General features: G+C 33.1%; 3 pseudogenes across 1 annotated transcript; all 3 read left to right on the top strand.

Moving 5' to 3' along the window:
• Positions 1–4,094: 4,094 nt before the first annotated feature.
• On the top strand, positions 4,095–15,288 carry LOC145958689 (wall-associated receptor kinase 1-like; annotated as a pseudogene). The gene is made up of 4 exons (XR_014434364.1): positions 4,095–4,794; positions 12,521–12,760; positions 13,467–13,635; positions 13,991–15,288. The product of XR_014434364.1 is annotated as a wall-associated receptor kinase 1-like (transcript).
• Positions 15,289–17,665: 2,377 nt separating this feature from the next.
• Positions 17,666–18,666, top strand: LOC145958688 (putative wall-associated receptor kinase-like 16 pseudogene; annotated as a pseudogene).
• Positions 18,667–19,422: 756 nt separating this feature from the next.
• Positions 19,423–20,765, top strand: LOC145959050 (wall-associated receptor kinase 3 pseudogene; annotated as a pseudogene).
• The last annotated feature ends 495 nt before the right edge of the window (positions 20,766–21,260 follow it).

Raw genomic sequence — 21,260 nt, 5'->3', positions numbered from 1 at the left:
TATTTATTAGAAAAAACTTAAGTCCCACATCGATTAGAAATAAGATAATTAAACAGTATATAAGTGAGTAATAACTATTATCTTACAGGTTTATTTTATAGGGTTGACTCCTAATTCACTATTCTAAATTGGTATCAAATCATCCATTGTTACCAAGTTCAATAGTGTTATAAAATAATTAGAGAGCAATTTTCACCTTATAAATCTCACATCTCTTAAGAGACAAGACAATTAAAAAAGTAAATTAAAAAATATATAAATAAAAGACAACTCTCATCTTACAAATCCCACATCGAGTAGAGATAAAAAATTATATAAATTATGAATTTAGAAAAAGAAATTATAGGAATAAATTATTTAAAGTAAAGGAGACAATTGAAAAAAATAACTTTTAATAACCTTTAAAATGGCTACTAGAATTGTCACTAAAAAAATAATTTTTTCTGACAATTTAGTAGATATTTACCGGCATTTTATATAAATGTTGGTAATAGTATTAGCGATACTGGATACATCAGCCATTATTTAAATGCTGGTAAAAAAATAATGACCATTTATATGGCCGCTAAATAATAAATTAATTGCTACAAAAAAACTAAGTTTGGTGTAGTGTAAAGGAGTGAAATTATGAAATAAACGGAAGTGGTGAATCGTTCAAAGCTGAGAAGGGGCTGATAAGGTCTGGTGAAAGTGTTGGGTGGTGAGATGGAAGGATGTTTGGAGAAAAGCAGGAAGAAGTATGTGGAAGTCAGTGTTCATACAAAGCAAAGTGCTACCTTTTGCAGCAGTGGCTAAAAGTGAAGCCAAGGCAAAGGCAAATTGCCAAAAAAATTATTGAGTCTCTCTGTTGCGATACAAGCAAAGTCTAACATGTGTATATGTATGATAACCCACGATAATGTCATGGTTCCCTTCCCATTTGGCATGAGTGAAGAGTGTAGCTTCGACACCTCGTTTGTCCTCACCTGCAACCCAACCCTTTCACCACAAACCCTTTTCCTAGAAGAATTAATATAATTCATCGGTGCGTGTGATAAGCATCTCACTCGATGGCCAACTCTCATCTTTTATAAACCTACAAATACAAACACATATAAGTTATTCAGATATTAGTGTATATATACAGGTACAAATACAAACACGAGTTATTTATTTGTTATATGAATTTGCCTATTTTTATACTTTTATTTTATTTTTATCACTACTATTGATGGCTTTGAAATTGTTAGAACCATTGATTTATTTCTTTTAAAGTGATAGTGTCTGCATCTGTCATCTGTTTTATTAATAAGAAAATTTTGGCAGAAATTTCTTAATAAGATTATACATAATACATGCAATAAACGAACAAAAGAAAAAAGAAAAAGAGAAAAAAACAAAATTGAAAGGCAGGAACATAGAAATGCTGGGTCGAACCCCACTAATAATGAAAGTCCAACATAACCAATAAACAAGAAAAAATTGCATTGATATCTCTAATCTCTTACACTCCTCCTAGTTTAGGTCTCTGTTCTCTCATCTCTCTTGTTTATTATTGGATTCATGATTTTTATTTTTACTGATTAAGAGGGTTGGGCTTGCTGGTGGATGGTGACAGGTTATTATGACATATTTTCTTGTTATAGCCAACTCGACATTTCATTGCCAATAGCCATAGATTGCCAAAATCAGAGTAGCCAATCAGTGAATAGAAGCAATCAGAACCAGAGCTTCATGTTTGACCTGGCGCCTTTTCACTTGTCTTCCAAGAAAAACAAGTTAACTTATTTATTAGGTAGAATTATAGACTTTTTACTATTTTTTACTCTAGAACTTAATTTAGATATACTTAATTTATTTTTTACTGAGTGTCATTTTTATACTTCTATATAAATTTATATTTTACCATTGAACAATGATCACATTTAAGAAAGTTAGAATCAAAGTCTCATTTATACTACTACAACGCTCATCCGTTATGTCGGCCTAGTCATTTTAGGAAATTTTATTTTTTAAAAAACAAAGGGGCATATATTTATTAATGAAAGAGGAGTAAATATAATTTTGCTAGACATGAAAAGGAATATTAAACTATAAATTACATCAAATAATGTTTGGAAAAATATTATGAGCTAATAAAATAAACAACAATAAATAATTTTTTCATACAAATAAATTTTTAAAATTTTAAATACATAAATTATATTGTAATAAAAAAATTTAATAAATAAATATCTTTGAATATTGCAATTAAAAAAACTATGGAAATATAATTCAGAAATAGAAATAAAATAATAAGGCTAGATTAAAATGAATAAGTGATTAACGAGAATTAAGTATACATTTCTTTTTAAGTAGTCGTTTGGAGTTTTTATACACAAATCAAGAAATAGAATAAAAATTTCTTGTTTTCTATGAAATAGTTTTGAAGCTTTCTATTATACTTTTCTAATTACTCTATAATAAGTACATGTTATTTGTAAATGTATAAACTAGTTAAAATTTAGGTAATATATAAGGATATAATTGAAAAAAAAAAAGAATAGTTAATATTGTCTTAAAATTTGAAAATAAATAAATAAAAAAATCTCTCTTGAAAAAATGAATAATTAAAAAAGAAACAGATAGATTGACAAACAAAAAGAAAGAAAGAAAGATTATTCAAGATGATTAAGAAAAAAAAGAAAGAAAAACTAGTTATGAGAATAATACATGAAAATATTCATTTAAATGAGAATAAAAGACAAAATATTAACAAAGCCATAAACTTATTTTTATTATTTATATTCTAATTTAAAATATACTAGTATTCTATATTAAAAAATTAAAAATTGTAATGAAAAGAATACTTGTGACCAGTTGCAGTTCTTATTAAAATATTTTGAGGCATCAAAATATTTAAATACATATACTCCAAATTATTTATAATACAAAAAAAAATTATATACTTTTTTAAAAGAAAAAGGAAAAAAAATAAGTGGCCATGGCTTGGCCTGTCCGTACCCATTTAGGCTCCACCTATGATTATGACAATGGAAAAAAGGTTGGAATAAATAATCCTTTCTTATTGAAAAATCTGCCAGAGTGTCCAATTTAATAAATAAATATGAACTGCAGATTGAAATGAAGGTTAGAGAACTTGCTACGTGGGTTATTCAAGTGAAGTCATTAGTATAAAAGAGATAATTTACGTTGATTATTTTAAGTTTTTTACGTAAAAAAAAGTCTGATATTAAAGCGGGAGACGTAAATTTACGTCAGACATTGCCATGATCCGACGTATAAAAGTTGTAAACAAAAAAAAAATATAATCAGTGCAAGCAGAACAGGCCATTCTTCTTGCATAATAGGACGTTTTGCTTGCAGAACAGGCCGTTTTTCTTGCAAAACAGACCGTTCCAGATGCAAAATCAAACTCCTTTACGCGATACAAACTTACAAACTTAAGAATTACGCGAGTTACATACCTTACCTGTAGATGCTCCATATCCTGAATAATCATAGCTGAAAGCATAGCACAAAATTGAAAGAAAGTAAATAAACATAAAACTAAATATATCAAAGTAAAAAAGCAAGAAATTTTGGTGTTGGTGTGTTATTTCTAATGAAACCGAAACCGAAGAAGGAAAGTGAAGAGTGGCAGAAAACAAATCTAACTTAAGCGGTTGAGCTTCTTCTTTTTTTCACACGTTTCACATGTCTCTTGTTTACAAATACTGACGCGCGCGGGAGGATTAATAAACCTTTTTACGTCGGACTCCTTTATGTCCGACGTAAAAAAGTTCACAGAAACTACAAAAATGTCACCGCATCTTTTTTATGTCGGTTTTTGATATGTCCGACGACAAAGAGATGACGTAAAAGACTAATTTTTCACTAGTGAGTGGATTGAGGGAATGACTGAAGGGATAGTTTGAATTGTCATGGATGACTTCCAAGTCAAGTGTGGAGGTGATTTCGAATGGAATTCAAATCACAAATATGGTTGGACAACTCTAAATTAGACGGTTGGAAAATTAAATACAAAAATATGGTTGGACACTTTAATAATCTAATACACACTTATGAAAGCTGAGAAGGAGCTATAAGGCGTGGTGAAAGTGTTTGGTGGTGAGATGGAAGGATGTTTGGAGAAAAGCAGGAAGAAGTATGTGCAAGTGGGTGTTCATCATACAAAGCAAGTGCTACTTGTTGCACTACTTTTTGCAGCAGCGGCTAAAAGTGAAGCCAAGGCAAAGGCAAAGGCAAATTGCGAAAGAAATTATTGTGGGTCTGTGATGGTTCCCTTCCCATTTGGCATGAGTGAAGAGTGTAGCTTGGACACCTCAGTTGTCCTCACCTGCAACCCAACCCTTTCACCACAAACCCTTTTCCTCAAAGAATATAATTCATTGGTGCGTGTGCTAAACATCTCACTCGATGGCAAACTCAACATTTCATTGCCAATAGCCATAAATTGCCTCCAAAATGAGAGTAGTCAGTCAGTGAATGAAAGCAATCAACACCGGCGCTTCGAGTTTGACCTGGCGCCTTTTCACTTGTCTTCCAAGAAAAACAAGTTAACTGTGGTGGGAAGTGACGCAGCTGGGTTACTATGGCCTTCGATTGAAAACGCTTTTACTGTAGCATGCGTGTCTTTGTACGATGTGGAGGAGCTAGCATCTAATGAAAGCTCATGCTCCGGCACTTTTTGTTGTGAGACTCTCATACAAAAGACCTTATCCAATTTCGTCTATTTATCTTATACAAATATCTTCAGCAATCTGCTTTTCGACAGCTGCGGTTATGCATTTCTGGTTAAGGACGGAGCTGTTGGCATATACATCATTTTGAAAAACCGTTTTTGCAACAGTAACACGTTTGTAAAAGCCACGTAAAAGGAAACAACGTGCTTCCGATTTTCACATTGTTTTCCTGATTCTTCTACTTGCTGCGGTTAACATATCATGAATGTGGTCCATTTTTCAACCCATTATCAAATAACTTGCGGATATGGTACCTTGATTCCCGCACGTTTTCTCCAACGTTCAAAGATGCTCTACGATGGATTAGAGTTCTATAAAAATTGAACGCGTATCTCTGTTTGGGTCCTTGAGCCTACTCTCCTCTTCAGTATACTACACCATCGCGTATTGAGAGCAAGGGTTCAGAAACCTGAAGGAGCAAGCGAACAACAATGGCTGGAGGTTGGTCCTTTAATTTCCGCAATTATGAGAATGATCTGAACGTGTTTGCTTTTGATTTTGCCAAGTTTAGATCTTTAGAATATTAGTTCTTTCATTTGGTATCAGAGCATATTAATCCTCTGCCTTGTTTTGTATCGGGTATTTTGGGTATCTCTTTTCAACCCCATAATTGTTTCTAAAACTGGAGAGCGAGTAGAGGATGATTTTTCTACCGTTTCTGTAATTAAAATGGTGTTTTTCGATGTTCAAAATGTGGAGAAATGGTCGGGTTTTCGTTTCGGGTCCGCGGGTCATAAATGGGTTGAACTGACCCATCTCAAGGTTGAAGATGAGTGAAACGCAATGTGTTTTCGCGTTTTGTTTATTTGTTTGCTATTGACATGCATATGTTTTATTTTTAAATTGTATCATACTTCTGAGATAAAGCACTTGGTGCAGTGGTTTGTTCACTTGTGATATAGCTGTCATGGCATGGGTTCGAATCCTGTTGGTGTCTTGCATGTTTTGATTTCCCTTTTTATATGATGAGTCACGCACATGTCTCTATATGTTGAAGTCACCCACGGTCAAATGATGCTGGAGACACGTCATATCACAAGTTACGTAATTCATTCTCGTAATTACGTGGTTGCATGCTTCGTACGTGATCAAATGATTTCTGATTTCTTGCATGCTGGAATGTTTCGTAATTATAGTCAAATGATTTCTTGCATGCTGACACGCGTTACCTACATAATATCACAAATTACGTAAAGAGAATAGCCACAACATCTTTAATTAATTAAAATTATATATTTTTAAAGATCACATTAAGAAAAACATTAATTGTAATTAATTATATGTGATGTGATGAAATATACCCACAGGAAATTTCTTACATTTGTATGATTGATTAGGATAAAATATTATATTATATTTCTTAATTTACCCACAGGAATTAAGAAAGAGAACATAATTTAATAGTTTTACATAAGGTTACATGAGTCTAATTGAGTATGACTTTAGCCCACAGGTAAGTTTTATGTCACTAGATTCGTTAAAAGAGACATGTTTGCATTGGTAAAACATGACATTTATTTTAGTCTCAAGTTATGATGATGAACATGTTTTTGACATTTGCAGTTTCTCAATCTATGAATATTTCTGATATCAAGTGTGGCATTCCCGAATTAAAGGGTGACAATTATAAGGTTTGGAAGGAGAGAGTTCTTCTTCATTTAGGCTGGATGGACATTAATTATGCTATTAGGAAACCAGCACCACCAGGTATTACTGAGACCAGCACTCCAGATGCAGTTGATCTTTATGAAAAATGGGAGAGGTCAAATCGTCTCTCTGTGACGTTCATAAAGACCAACATTTTTGTTGGAATTCGGGGTTCTGTTGACCATCAGGACAATGTCAATTTACCACATCTGATAAATCTCTTGCCAGCACCCTTATAATGCAGTTTTCATCCTTAAAGCTCACTGGGATTAAAGGAGTGCGTGATCATATCATGCGCATAAGGGATATTGTGGCTCAACTGAAAGCTTTAGAGGTTACCATGTCTGATTCTTTCCTAGTGCACTATATTTTGTGCACCTTGCCTCACCATTATGCCCCCTTTAAAATCTCTTACAACACACATAAGGATAAGTGGTCTATTAATGAATTGTTGACCATGTGTGTTCAAGAAGAGGAAAGGTTAATGATGGAAGAAGGAGAGCAGGTGCTCTTAACTGGTTCTTTTAAGAAAAAGAAGAATCAAGATAATAAGAAGGGAAAGATTCCAGCTCAACCAATTATTAAGAAAGAATCCAAGTGCTTCTTTTGTAAAAAGAAAGGACACATGAAGAAGGATTGTTTGAAGTTTAAGAATTGGCTAGAAAAGAAAGGTAATTTATTTGCTTTTGTTTGTTATGAATCTAATATGACTAGTACTAATCATAACACATGGTGGATTGATTCTGGATCTACAATCCATGTTTCTAATACCTTACAGGGTATGCAAAACCTAAGGAAACCAATGGGAAGTGAGCAATGCATCTATTCAGGAAGCAAGATGAGTTCACATGTGGAGGCCATTGGGACATGCAATTTAGTTTTGAGCAGTGGTTTTATTTTAAATTTAGAAAAGACTTTTTATGTTCCTAGTTTTAGTAAAAACTTGATTTCAATTTCGCAACTCGCACCTTTGGATTTTTCTTTTAAATTTATGGATTCTGGTTTTACTTTGTTGAATAAATCCAAAGTTATTGGTTTTGGTGAATTACGTGATGGTATTTACTCTATTAATTTGCAAAATAATGACGCTGCTTATAATTCTATGCATGTTTCTTCTGGGTTAAAACGTTGTGTTATGAATGAGGATTCTTCTATGTTGTGGCACCGGAGATTAGGACATATCTCCGTTGATAGAATAAAACGATTAGTAAATGATGGAGTACTTAGTACTTTAGATTTTGCTGATTTTGAGACTTGTGTGGATTGCATCAAGGGTAAGCAAACTAACAAGTCCAAGAAGGGTGCCGCGCCAAGAGGAGTTCAAACATACTAGAAATCATTCATACAGATATTTGTTGTCCGGATATGGATGCAAATAGTCCAAGATACTTCATCACCTTTATTGATGATTACTCACGATATATGTACCTTTACTTACTTCGTTCTAAGGATGAAGCCTTGGATGCCTTTAAAGTTTTTAAGGCTGAAGTAGAGCTACAATGCGGAAAGAAAATTAAGATTGTGAGATCAGATAGAGGTGGAGAGTACTATGGTAAATACACAGAGAATGGACAAGCACCTAGTCCATTTGCCAGATTTCTTCAAGAACATGGGATTGTTGCCCAATACACTATGCCTGGTTCTCCAGATCAAAATGCTGTGGCAGAAAGAAGAAATCGAACATTAATGGATATGGTGAGAAGTATGAGGAGTAATGCAAAACTTCCTCAATTCTTGTGGGCTGAAGCACTTAAAACGGCTGTGTATATAGTAAATCGAGTTCCAACCAAGGCTGTTTCAAAGACACCTTTTGAGTTATTCAAAGGTTGGAAACCCAGTTTACGACATGTACGCGTTTGGGGATGTCCGTCTGAAGTAAGGATTTATAACCCACAAGAGAAGAAACTAGACCCGAGGACTATTAGTGGGTATTTCATTGGATATGCTGAAAAGTCCAAAGGGTATAGATTCTATTGCCCATCTCATAACACTAGAATTGTGCAATCAAGAAATGCAAAGTTTCTTGAAAATGACTTGATTAGTGGGAGTGATTTAATTCAAGATATTAATTTTGAAAAGGATCACTATGAAGTTCAACCCTCTCAATCAAATGACAGACTGTTAGTCAATCACGCTCCTTTAGTTCAAAAATGTGTTAGACAACCAGTGATTCAAGTTCCACAAGTTGCTGAAGATTATAATGTAGATCAAGTTGTTGACCAAGAGCAACAAGTAAATGTTGAACAACCTATTGAGCAATCGGTTGAACAACAAGTTCCTGACCAAAGTGATGAGACAACATTAAGAAAATCTACTAGAATCAAAAGATCAGCAATTTCTAGTGATTATGTAGTGTATTTACAAGAATCAGATTATAACATTGGAGCCGAAAATGATCCTGAAATGTTTTCATAAGCCATGAATTCTAAGGAATCAAATTTGTGGTATAATGCTATGAAAGAAGAGATGAATTCTATGACGTCTAAATCAAGTCTGGGATCTTGTTGAGTTGCCTCGTGGTGTAAAATCCATTGGATGTAGATGGGTCTTTAAAACTGTTCCGGCCAAAGGGTGGACTAGGGTTTTTTCCTAGATCGTGCCTTAGAGCCAGAGCATTCAAAAGTGTAATCTGTCCTCTCAACTCTAGGGTTTTGGGTTTTATAGTTTCTTGTTCACGAGCCTTATGGGCCCCGAGAATATAGGGATCTCTTTAGCCGTTCCAATCTGGAAAATACTTGGTGAGTGAAGGTGGGACCTCACCATTACTGAGTGTCCAATCGGATAATGACCGAGTAAGCCTTTATGGGTGGGAGTCAATTGGTATCTGGCTCTGAGAGGGTGAGTCGGCCAAGGTTACAGTCGGGTGAGTCGGCCAAGGTTACAGTCGGGTGAGTCAGTCAAGGTTACAGTCGGGTGATCGCAGGAGGGGAGATCAGGTCGTGAATTGACCTGGGCAGTGCACGAGTTTATAGTCGGCCTCACACATGTAAGAGATACCAATCGGCCAACGACTGAGACGGTCCACTTGCCTTCCAGCCTTGAGCCTATAAGGCGAAAAGGCTTAAGGTGTAGTCCTTATGGTCCGAGATACCAATCGGCCTACGACCGAGACGGTCCACTTGCCTTCCAGCCTTGAGCCTATAAGGCGAAAAGGCTTAAGGTGTAGTCTTTGGGCTAAAATGAATCGTCAAAATTCCGGCCAAAATGACCAAGTTATAAACTATCCAGTACTGTATATTTTTCCTTTCCTATTAACTATGCAAGTTTTAGTCAAATCATATCATATTTTTGAAAAATGAATGAAAAACCTCTAAGCTAAAGCATCATGAAAATGAAAACAAGATAAATAGATTCATCTCGTTCGAACTTCGATTCTTATGAAAGTAAAGTTTTAAGAATAGTTTGGAAAAGTACTGAGGCGCCGACTTTCCGGTGCATAAGGCGACAAAAAGGAATAAGTTAAAAAAGATTAAATTTTAAGAGTCATTAACTCGTCCAAATCTCGATTGACGAAGCTATAAAAATATACTAAGTTGCAAAGGAATCTATTTTGAGCAGAAACCAAAAGAAGTCGGTCAAATTCCGATCCCAGCAGTGAATGAAGCAATATTTTAAGACTTGAAGTTATGAACGAGGTGTAGTCGGCCGAATTCCTATCTTTAACGATGAGTAAAAATACTTAAGTTAAAACGTAAAGCTTTGAACCAACAAGAAGTCGCCTATGTGTCGATTTCACATAATCAGTGAAATATGCTAAGTTAAAAACTCCACAGCCTTAAGCAATATGATCGCCCAAATGCCGATCTCACCTTGGAAGAATAATTAGGTTGAAGATTTATGTTCGGCTAGAGTTGTCGGCTGAATGCCGATTCAATTAAACGCCAGTTTAATGAATTTAAAACGTTTGATGCTAGTTTAAGGTGAAAAGGCTTAAGGTGTAGTCCTTGTGGTCCGAGATACCAATCGGCCTATGACTGCGACGGTCCAAAAACTAAAAAGGACTCACAAGGTAACATTGAAAGACATAAAGCAAGACTTGTTGCCAAAGGATTCACTCAGAGAGAAGGAATTGATTATAGTGAGACATTTTCTCCTGTATCTAAGAAGGATTCTCTACGAATAATCATGGCATTAGTAGCTCATTTTGATTTTGAACTACATCAAATGGATGTGAAAACAACATTCCTTAATGGTAATCTAGAGGAAGAGGTTTACATGAAACAACCTGAAGGATTTTTCTCTAGTGATGGTGAGCACTTAGTATGTAAGCTTAACAAATCCATCTATGGATTAAAATAAGCCTCACGCCAATGGTATTTAAAATTTCATGAAGTTGTATCTTCATTTGGTTTTGAAGAAAACATCATGGATCAATGTGTATACCAGAAGGTTAGTGGGAGCAAGATTTGCTTTCTTGTTTTATATGTGGATGACATTTTGCTTGCAACTAATGACAAGGGTATGTTGCACGAGGTGAAACAATTTCTCTCAAAGAACTTTGATATGAAGGATATGGGTGAGGCATCTTATGTTATAGGCATTAAGATCCATAGAGAAAGATCTCGAGGTATTTTGGGTTTATCTCAAGAAACCTATATCAACAAGGTTTTAGAGAGGTTTAACATGAAAGATTGTTCACCAAGTGTAGCTCCCATTGTGAAGGGTGACAAACTTAAGTTGAGTCAGTGCCCGAAAAATAATCTTGAGCGGGAACACATGAAAAATATTCCATATGCTTCAGCTGTTGGAAGTCTTATGTATGCTCAAGTTTGTACTAGACCTGACATTGCATTTGCAGTTAGAGTTTTAGGAAGATATCAGAGTAATCCTGGTGTTGACCATTGGAAAGTTGCAAAGAAGGTAATGAGATACCTTCAAGGAACAAAAGATTTCATGCTCATATATAGACGGACTGATAGTTTGGAGGTGATAGGCTACTCTGATTCAGACTTCGCTGGTTGCATTGATACCAGAAAATCTACATCTAGCTATGTTTTTATGTTGGCTTGTGGAGCTGTATCTTGGAGCAGCAGAAAGCAGACCTTGACTGCTACTTCTACTATGGAGGCTGAGTTCTTTTCTTATTTTGAGGCTACCTCACATGGTGTATGGTTGAAGAGTTTTATATCTGGGCTTAGAGTTGTGGACTCAATTGTTAAGCCATTGAAGTTGTATTGTGATAACCCACTGCTGTTTTCATGGCTAAGAATAATAAAAGTGGAAGTCGAAGTAAGCATATCGACATTAAATATCTAGCCATAAGAGAACGTGTTAAGGAAAAGAAAGTTGTCATTGAGCACGTTAGCACTGAGTTAATGATTGCTGATCCTTTAACTAAAGGCATGCCACCAAAGAATTTTAAGGATCATGTAACTCGAATGGGACTTGGTTCCATGATGTGACAATCATTGTAATTACTTGTTAAAAACTCTTATTTAGTTTGATGTTTTCTCATTTATCTTGTGCACATACCTATTTGCTTTGAGAAAAATCATTAATTGCGACCTGGAATAAACGTATGGTTTATTCATTAGAGCTAAGAGATTAGAATGAGAGACTTAATATATTGTGATACATGGGAGATAATACTCATTATCAAGAGGACCTATCACCATGATTCATATATTTGGTTTCCTATTTGATTGATAATTGGATAAATGGACCAAGTGGGAGAATGTTGGCATATACGTCATTTTGAAAAACCGTTTTTGCAACAGTAACACGTTTGCAACAGCCACGTAAAAGGAAACAACGTGCTTCCGATTTTCACGTTGTTTTCCTGATTCTTCTACTTGTTGCGGTTAACATATCATGAATGTGATCCATTTTTCAACCCATTATCAAATAACTTGCGGATATGGTACCGTGATTCCCGCACGTTTTCTCCAACGTTCAAAGACGCTCTACGATGGATTAGAGTTCTATAAAAATTGAACGCGTATCTCTGTTTGGGTCCCTGAGCCTACTCTCCTCTTCAGTATACTACACCATCGCGTATTGAGAGCAAGGGTTCAGAAACCTGAAGGAACAAGCGAACAACAATGGCTGGAGGTTGGTCCTTTAATTTCCGCAATTATGAGAATGGTCTGAACGTGTTTACTTTTGATTTTGCCATGTTTAGATCTTTAGAATATTAGTTCTTTCAGGAGCCTACAGTTTCTCTAGCAAAGACCTTGTCGACCTCCCTAAAAGCAAAACCATTTTTCCTGTGGTTGCGGATTGGGCAGTGGGGAACCGCAGGTGCCAACATGCTAAGAAGTACGACAATCATTCAACTTTTGCATGTCGGTCAGACAATAGTTATTGTTACGATGTAAAACCGGGCCCCGCTTACCGTTGTAATTGCTCTAGTGGTTTTCGGGGAAACCCTTACCTCCATGGTGATGCTGGTTGCTAAGGTATGTATCGTATATGTTCATCATTTACATTTCAAATTTGTTTATTTTTATTTCAATAGTTAATAATCATAAAATGAAAAATTTTAAAAACTCGGTAATGCAAAAGAAAGTTAAATAAACAAAAAAATATTGCTTTTTTTCCCTTCATTATTAAGATTTCGTAGATATATTTACCTCTCATGCTAAGTCAAGTCGAGAAATCAAAATTTGGTTTAGAGATAAGATAAATTAATTAGTGCGAGCATTTATGTAAAAAAAATAAAATTCATTTAATGTTATGATGAGAATAACTGCAAGAAGTCATTTGAAAATAATGGTGATCAAATATAATATTAATTAATTTTTTAATTATATTTTATTTATTAGAAAATTTTATTTTTTTGTTCTTTGAAGAGTTGTTATACAAATAATATATCTATTTATAAATAGATATAGATTCTAATCCTATTTATTTTAATTTTATAATATATATATATATATATTATTTATATATTAAGTTTATACAGTAACAATTAGATGTCTAACCCAAATTTTAAAATTGGTTTGATCTTTTTATGAAATTCAACCTATAATATTTTAAATATTAGTTTTTACTTTACAAAAATATCCTTGTAAAATAAGCTCAAACTTTATTTCTTTAAAGCTCCCTGTTCATTGTCAAAAAACAAATTATAACTATCTAGTTATGATCTTTTAGACATTGACGAATGCAAGGAATCATCCCACGACTGTTTTGAGGGGGCTATATGCGAAAACTTACCTCCTAGGAACTACACTTGTCGCTGTCTAGATGGACATAAAGGAGATGGCAGAAAAAAGTGGAACAAAATGCACTCGCAAAAGCAATATAATCATCATTGCTTTGAGTGAGTATATTATTATCCATCTACTAAAATTACAAAAAAAAAAAAATCTATTCTCGCATCATTCAAATATAACATATAAATATAATCTTGAAAATCAACTTTACTATCATGATATAGGTAATTACTGTTGAAAGAAATCTCATTTCTAAAGAACAAGTATAATTTGCTTCTTGAATTTAAATTCATATCTTCAAGGTGATTTTCGTATGATTCAAGTTGCATTAGAACATAGGTCCTTTAAATTAAGCTTGTGAGGCATTTTGATTTTGATCATGCGACCAACAACTTAAAGTCAACGCATACATTAATAAAAAACAGAGAGAAAATAATTTTGTTTCCACTTGTTTATGTCTAGGTGTGAGTGTGAGCATCTTAACACTTATCGGGGGAACCTTTTATGTGTATTGGACATCAAAGAAAATAAAGCTCATGAAACTTAAAGAACATTTTGTTCAACAAAATGGTGGCCTATTCTTGCAACAAGAATTAGCTAGGTATAGTGGGCCAACTGAAATGATTAAAATCTTAACCATGGAAGAACTAAAGGAGGCCACCAACAATTTTGATGAAGGCACAGTCCTAGGCCAAGGTGGCCAAGGAACAATTTACAAAGGAATATTACCTGACAATAGAATTGTGGTAATAAAAGTGTCCAAAATTAGCAATTCAAACCAAATTGAGCAATTCATCAATGAGGTGATCTTGCTTTCTCGAATCAACCATAGGAATGTGGTGAAGCTCTTGGGATGTTGTTTAGAGGCAAAAGTTCCCTTGCTCGTTTATGAATTCATCCCCAACGGTACTGTTTATGAGCATCTTCACGATCAAAGCCAATCTTTAAGACTTACATGGAAAACACGATTGCAAATAGCAACAGGAAGTGCTGGGGCCCTAGCATACTTGCATTCTGCTACCACTGCACCAATCATACATAGAGATGTGAGAACTGCAAACATTTTACTTGATCACAATCTCACTGCAAAAGTTGTTGATTCTGGAGCTTCAAGGATTATTCCTCTAGATCAAACTCAACTTACCACATTGGTGCAGGGAACACTGGGTTATCTTGACCCAGAATACTTCCATACAAGTCAATTAACAGAGAAAAGTGATGTATATAGTTTCGGAGTAGTTCTAGTTGAACTACTAACAGGTAAGAAAGCACTCTCTTTTGATAGGCCAGAGACCCATAACAACCTTGCAATGCACTTCCATTCTTCAGTCAATGAGGGTGGATTGCTAAACATTGTTGATAGCCAAATAATAGATGAGAAAAATGTTGAGCAACTAATGGATGTTGCCAATATTGCAAAACATTGTTTAAGGTTGAAGGGGAGGAAAGGCCCACCATGAAAGAAGTTGCGACGGAACTTGAGGCAATAAGCATTGTGGAAAAGCACCGATGGGAAAAAGTCAACTTGTCTTTGGAGGAGACCAAAAATCTTCTCAAAGCAACACCATCATATTCTTTCAGTGAGGTTGATGGTGCTGAAAAAAGAAGTTTGCAATCTGGATCTGATAGTTTTAGTCAGATTTCCTTATCCTTAAATGGGAGATGATTTGTTGATATTAGTTAATTGTAATGTTATCATAATTCACAAGTTTGTTGTTATTTAAGACTAGATGCTAATTATAATGATTATGTAGTGTGTTTTATATTCCCCTATTGCATTGTACCATAATATGACATTATAATTGTCATGAAATTTTGTGTGCTATGAGATATACCTTTTATCATTACTAGTTAATTAATTTATGTAGGATTTAGTGAGTGTCATTTTAATACTTCTATATAAATTTATACTTTACCGTTGACCAACGATCACATTTAAGAAAGTTAGAATCAAAGTCACATGTATACTACTACAACTCTAATCCGTTATGTCGGCCTAGTCATTTTAGGAAATTTTATTTTTAAAAAAGAAAGGGGTATATATTTATTAATGAAAGAGGAGTAAATATAATTTTGCTAGACATGAAAAGGAATATTAAACTATAAATTACATCAAATAATGTTTGGAGAAAATATTATGATATAATAAAATAAACAACAATAAATAATTTTTTTATACAATTAAAATTTTAAAAATTTTAAATACATAAATTATATTGTAATTAAAAATTTTAATAAATAAATATATTTAAATATTAAAATTAAAAAAAACTATGGAAATATAATTCAGGAATAGAAATAAAATAATAAGGGTAGATTAAAATGAATAAGTGATTAATGAGAATAAGTATACATTTCTTTTTAAGTAGTCGTTTGGAGTTTTTATACACAAATCAAGAAATAGAATAAAAATTTTCTGTTTTCTATGAAATTGTTTTGAAATTTTATATTATACTTTTCTTTACTCTATAATAAGTACATATTGTTTATAAATGTATAAACTAGTTAAGAGTTAAGTAATAAATAAGGATATAATTGAAAAAAGAAAGTAATTAATATTGTCTTAAATTTTTGAAAATAAAAAATAAATTAAAAAAAATCTCTCCTAAAAACTGGATAATTAAAAAAGAAACAGATAGGTCTACAGACAAAATAGAAAGTAAGAAAAATTATTTGAGATAATTAAGAAAAAGGAAAAGAAAAACTAGTTATGAGAATAATACATGAAAATGCACATTTAAATGAGAATAAAAGACAAAACATTAAGGAAGTCCTAAACTTATTTTTATTATGTATATTCTAATTTAAAATATAATAGTATTCTATATAAAAAAAATTAAAAATAAAAAATTGTAAGGAAAAGAATACTTGTGACCAGTTTCAGTTCTTATTAAAATATTTTGAGGCATCAAAATATTTAAATACATATACTCCAAATTATTTATAATACAAAAAAAATTATATACTTTTTTAAACGAAAAAGGAAAAAATTAGGGGCCATGGCTTGGCCTGTCCCATACCCATTTAGGCTCCACCACTGATTATGACTATGGAAAAAGGTTGGAATATATATTCCTTTCCTATTGAAAAATCTGTTAGAATGTTCAATTTAATAATTAAATAAATATGAACCGTAGATTGAAATCAACGTTCGAGATCTTGCCAAGTCATGGATGACTTCCAAGTCAAGTGTGAAGGTGATATGGAATGGAATATGGTTGGACAGCTCTGAATTAGACGTTTGGAAAATTATATTCAAAAATATTGTTGGACACTTCAACAATCTAATAGACACTTATGAAAGGGAAAAATAAAAAAATAAAAAAATTTAAATAAATTTAAATAAATTTTTAGTCTAGAGATTTTTTATTTGAATCTCTTTATTTATTTTTTTAAAAAAAATTTCTTGTAAAAAAAAGTATTTCATTTTCATACTTATTGTCAAAATGACCATTAAATAAAACAAAAAATTATAAGAATGAAAATAGAAAAATAAAAAATTATAAAGACTAAAATAAAAAATGACTAAAATGAAAACAACAAAAAAACTTAAGAAGATCAAAATAAAAAATAATTATAATTAAAAGGATTAAAATGAAATGAACCTTATTTTATATTGATTAAATATTTATTTGATTCTAATTTATAAAATTTAAATCATTAAATACAATAACACATAATGAAGAAAAAAAAACTATAATAAATGCATTGATGACTAATTTTTTTTTCTTTCTAAAATTAAATGTACAACTTCATAAATTAAAAGTCATGTCCAAAATACAATTCATAAAATTTATATAATGACAATCACTCTTACAAATGTATAAAAAGTAAATATAATAAATAAGAAAGAAAAAAAAACTAAACATTAAATGAAGTAAAGATAGGAAAATAAATTTTAATATGTGAGCACGAAATAATAAAGAAATCAAGATAAAAAATGAAAAAAAAACTTACATTATAGCATTCTTTCTACATCACTTCCATATATTTTTACAAATTACATTAAACACAAAACAAATCTCATTTTATTATTTCATACCACTACTCATTAATTGACATCCTTGACATATTTGATTTTTTTTTTGTTTTTGTTGCTCTTCATTTATTATATTTCTTTCATAACTTACAAATTACATGAGAGCAAATCTTCTCTCTCAATATGTTGTGGCAATAAAAGTGTCCAAAATTAATGGCCAACGAACAGTTTACAAAGGAATATTACCTGACAATAGAATTGTGGCAATAAAAGTTTCCAAAATTAGCAATTCAAACCAAATTGAGCAATTCATCAATGAGGTGATCTTGCTTTCTTGAATCAACCATAGGAATGTGGTGAAGCTCTTGGGATGTTGTTTAGAGGCAGAAGTTCCTTTGCTCGTTTATGAATTCATCCCCAAAGGTACTGTTTATGAGCATCTTCACGATCAAAGCCAATCTTTAAGACTTACATGGAAAACACGATTGCAAATAGCAATAGGAAGTGTTGGGGCCCTAGCATACTTGCATTCTGCTACCACTGCACCAATCATACATAGAGATGTGAAAACTGCAAACATTTTACTTGATCACAATCTCACTGCAAAAGTAGCTGATTTTGGAGCTTCAAAGATTATTCCTCTAGATCAAGCTCAACTTACCATATTGGTGTAAGGAACACTGGGGTATCTTGACCCAGAATACTTCCATACAAGCCAATTAACAGAGAAAAGTGATGTCTATAGTTTTGGAGTAGTTCTAGTTGAACTACTAACAGGTAAGAAAGCACTCTCTTTTGATAGGCCAGAGACTCTTAGAAACCTTGCAATGCACTTCCATTCTTCCATGAATGAGGGTGGATTGCTCAACATTGTTGATAGCCAAATAATAGATGAGGCAAATGTTGAGCAACTAATGGATTTTGCCAATATCGCAAAACATTGTTTAAGGTTGAAGGGGGAGGAAAGGCCCACCATGAAAGAAGTTGCAACGGAACTTGAGGCAATAAAAGCATTGTGGAAAAACACCGATGGGAAAAAGTCAACTTGTCTTCAAAGGAAACTGAAAATCTTCTCAAAGCATCACCGTCATATTCTTTTAGTGTTGTAGATGATGCTGACAAAAGAAGCTTGCATTCTGGATCTGAAAGTTTAAGTCGGATTTCTTTGCCCTTAAATGGGAGATGATTTGTTGATATTAATTAATTGTAATATTATCATAATTCACACGTCTGTTGTTACTCAAGACTAGATGCTAATCTATCTTCAAAATAATGGTTGTGTAGTGTGTTGTATATTCCCTTATTGCATTGTACCATAATGTGACATCATGTTTGTGATGAAGTTTTGTATGTTATGTGAGATGCTTTTTATCATTACTGTTTAATTAATTTATCTAGGATTTAATTTGTGGGGAGACGATGAATAGTTTCTCAAGTTATATTTGTTTTGCAGTTGATGTTCATGTGGAAAGTGTGTTTTATTCAACTTGGTTGGTAATCTTAGAAGATAGGGATTGTTTGTCTACCTTTTTAGATTCTAAGAGGCTTGTTCATGAAAATCAAAATTGTTTCCATCTGTATAGGGCTGTTACGGGGGATATTTTCTCTAAAGCCGAAATTCAGAAAATGTTGGCCCCTTGTTCTTCTAACAAGGGTGCCACAATTTCTAATGATGAACTTCCTGATATTCTCCTCAATACACTTTCCTTTCTATGCAACTTACAATACACTCTCCTTTCTATGCAACTTCTTTCTACTTTTTAGTATAGATCTCTTCAGGAGTTACTATTAGTATTTTTTTACTCTTGTACACAACAATAAATTTATCTACATTGTGATATCAATTTTTTTATATATTAATTCACATATAATTCAATTACTTTCACAATAGCACAAAGTAAAAAAACCGAAAAGGACACATTATCAGCTAGCAAAGGAAAGCCTTAAGCTTTTTAGTCACAATAAACATTCATCTTTTATGTCACTCCAAGTTCTTTAATAGAGTGTTCCTTGCAGCACATGTGTTGAAGACAAATACTTTGGGCCTTTTGGCCAGAATAAATTTAAAAAATTAATTTTTTTGAAATAAATGATTTAAAAAATAATTATTAAAATAAATTCATCAAAACTAGTAGACCACAGCCAGATTGAACAATTCATCAATGAAGTGGTTGTACTGTCCCAAATAAACCACAGAAACGTGGTCAAACTCCTAGGTTGCTGTCTAGAAACAGAAATGCCACTTCTGGTTTATGAATTTGTGAAAAATGGCACCCTCTTTGACCACATTCACAATGAAAACACCACACTTCCTTGGGATGCACGTCTAAGAATAGCAGCAGAAACAGCTGGTGTGCTTGCCTACTTGCATTCTTCTGCCTCCATACCAATCATCCATAGGGACTTCAAGTCAACTAACATACTCTTAGATGAGAAATACACAGCCAAGGTTTCTGACTTTGGAACCTCGAGATTGGTTCCACGTGACAAGTGTCAGTTGACAACGTTGGTTCAGGGAACTCTTGGTTACCTTGACCCTCAATACTTTCAAACCAGCCAACTAACTGAGAAAAGCGATGTGTATAGCTTTGGTGTTGTGCTTGCTGAGTTGCTAACTGGAAGAAGGGCACTCTCTTTTGACATGCCTGAGGAGGAGAGGAACTTAGCCTTGTATTTCCTCTCGGCTCTGAAGGATGATTGCTTGTTACAAATTGTTGAGGATTGTGTGAGTGAGGGAAATAGTGACCAGGTGAAGGAAGTTGCTAACATTGCTCAATGGTGCTTGAGGCTTAGAGGTGAAGAAAGACCCACCATGAAGGAAGTGGCAAGGGAATTGGATGGTCTCAGAATGATGACCCCAACTACGTATGTGATTGGTGAGGGATCATGTCAAAGTCAAACAGAAACTAACTATGAAAATTGTCGTTATACTCATACTACATCATGCACTGGCCCTGAGGATGACACCATTTGCAAAGATGTCATGTCACCGTTATGGGATGGCAGATGATCAGGGTACTCGTTGGGAGAAATTAGTAGGTGGTTATACACTGCGTGATCCGTAACTAATCTCTGCATAATATTTATTATGTAGCAGTGTTATAAAATTTTCTTATAAATTGAAAATCTTAAATATATGTTATAGAGATTAGTTGTAACCATGTATACTTAGTAGACTTATGCTACATAATAATTTCTAGCTAGTTGGAGGCACTTTGTCTATGGCATCATCAATTCGAAGATTATATACATATGATATGTTGGTTACTATAAAGTTGGCTTTTTGATCAAAGTGGGGTCCTTTTAAAAGTTTATTACGTAATTGAGGCTGTTTTGTAATTAATTACGCATTTGAGGTTGTTTACAACGGTGTCGTTATGGCCTATAGCGATACCTATAACACGTGACAATTTTTTTTTTTGGTCTAAGGTGGGCTGGAATGAGCCACATCAGTGTCGCTATAGGCTGGGCCAACATAGTTGATGGACTAACAAAAATGATGTAGCTCATAGCGACACCCTCTAAGAAAAAAAAAAGAAAAAAACGAAAATAATAGAAATGTAAAATAAAAATAATAAACTGAGTTATTTATTATATATTTATAAAAATAAAATAATTTTTTAAAAATGTAATTTTAAAATAAATTTTATGTAATTTTTAGGAGAGGCGCTATGGCCCATACTTGCATTTTTTTTTTTGCAAAATAATCACGTTTTATATATAATTATTCGTTTTCTATTTTTAATTCAAAGT

The sequence above is a fragment of the Cajanus cajan genome, chromosome 6 (assembly GCF_000230855.2).
Source record: "Cajanus cajan strain Asha chromosome 6, NIPB_CcT2T_4, whole genome shotgun sequence".
NCBI lineage: Eukaryota > Viridiplantae > Streptophyta > Magnoliopsida > Fabales > Fabaceae > Cajanus > Cajanus cajan.
This window is presented reverse-complemented; position numbering and strand designations above follow the sequence as displayed.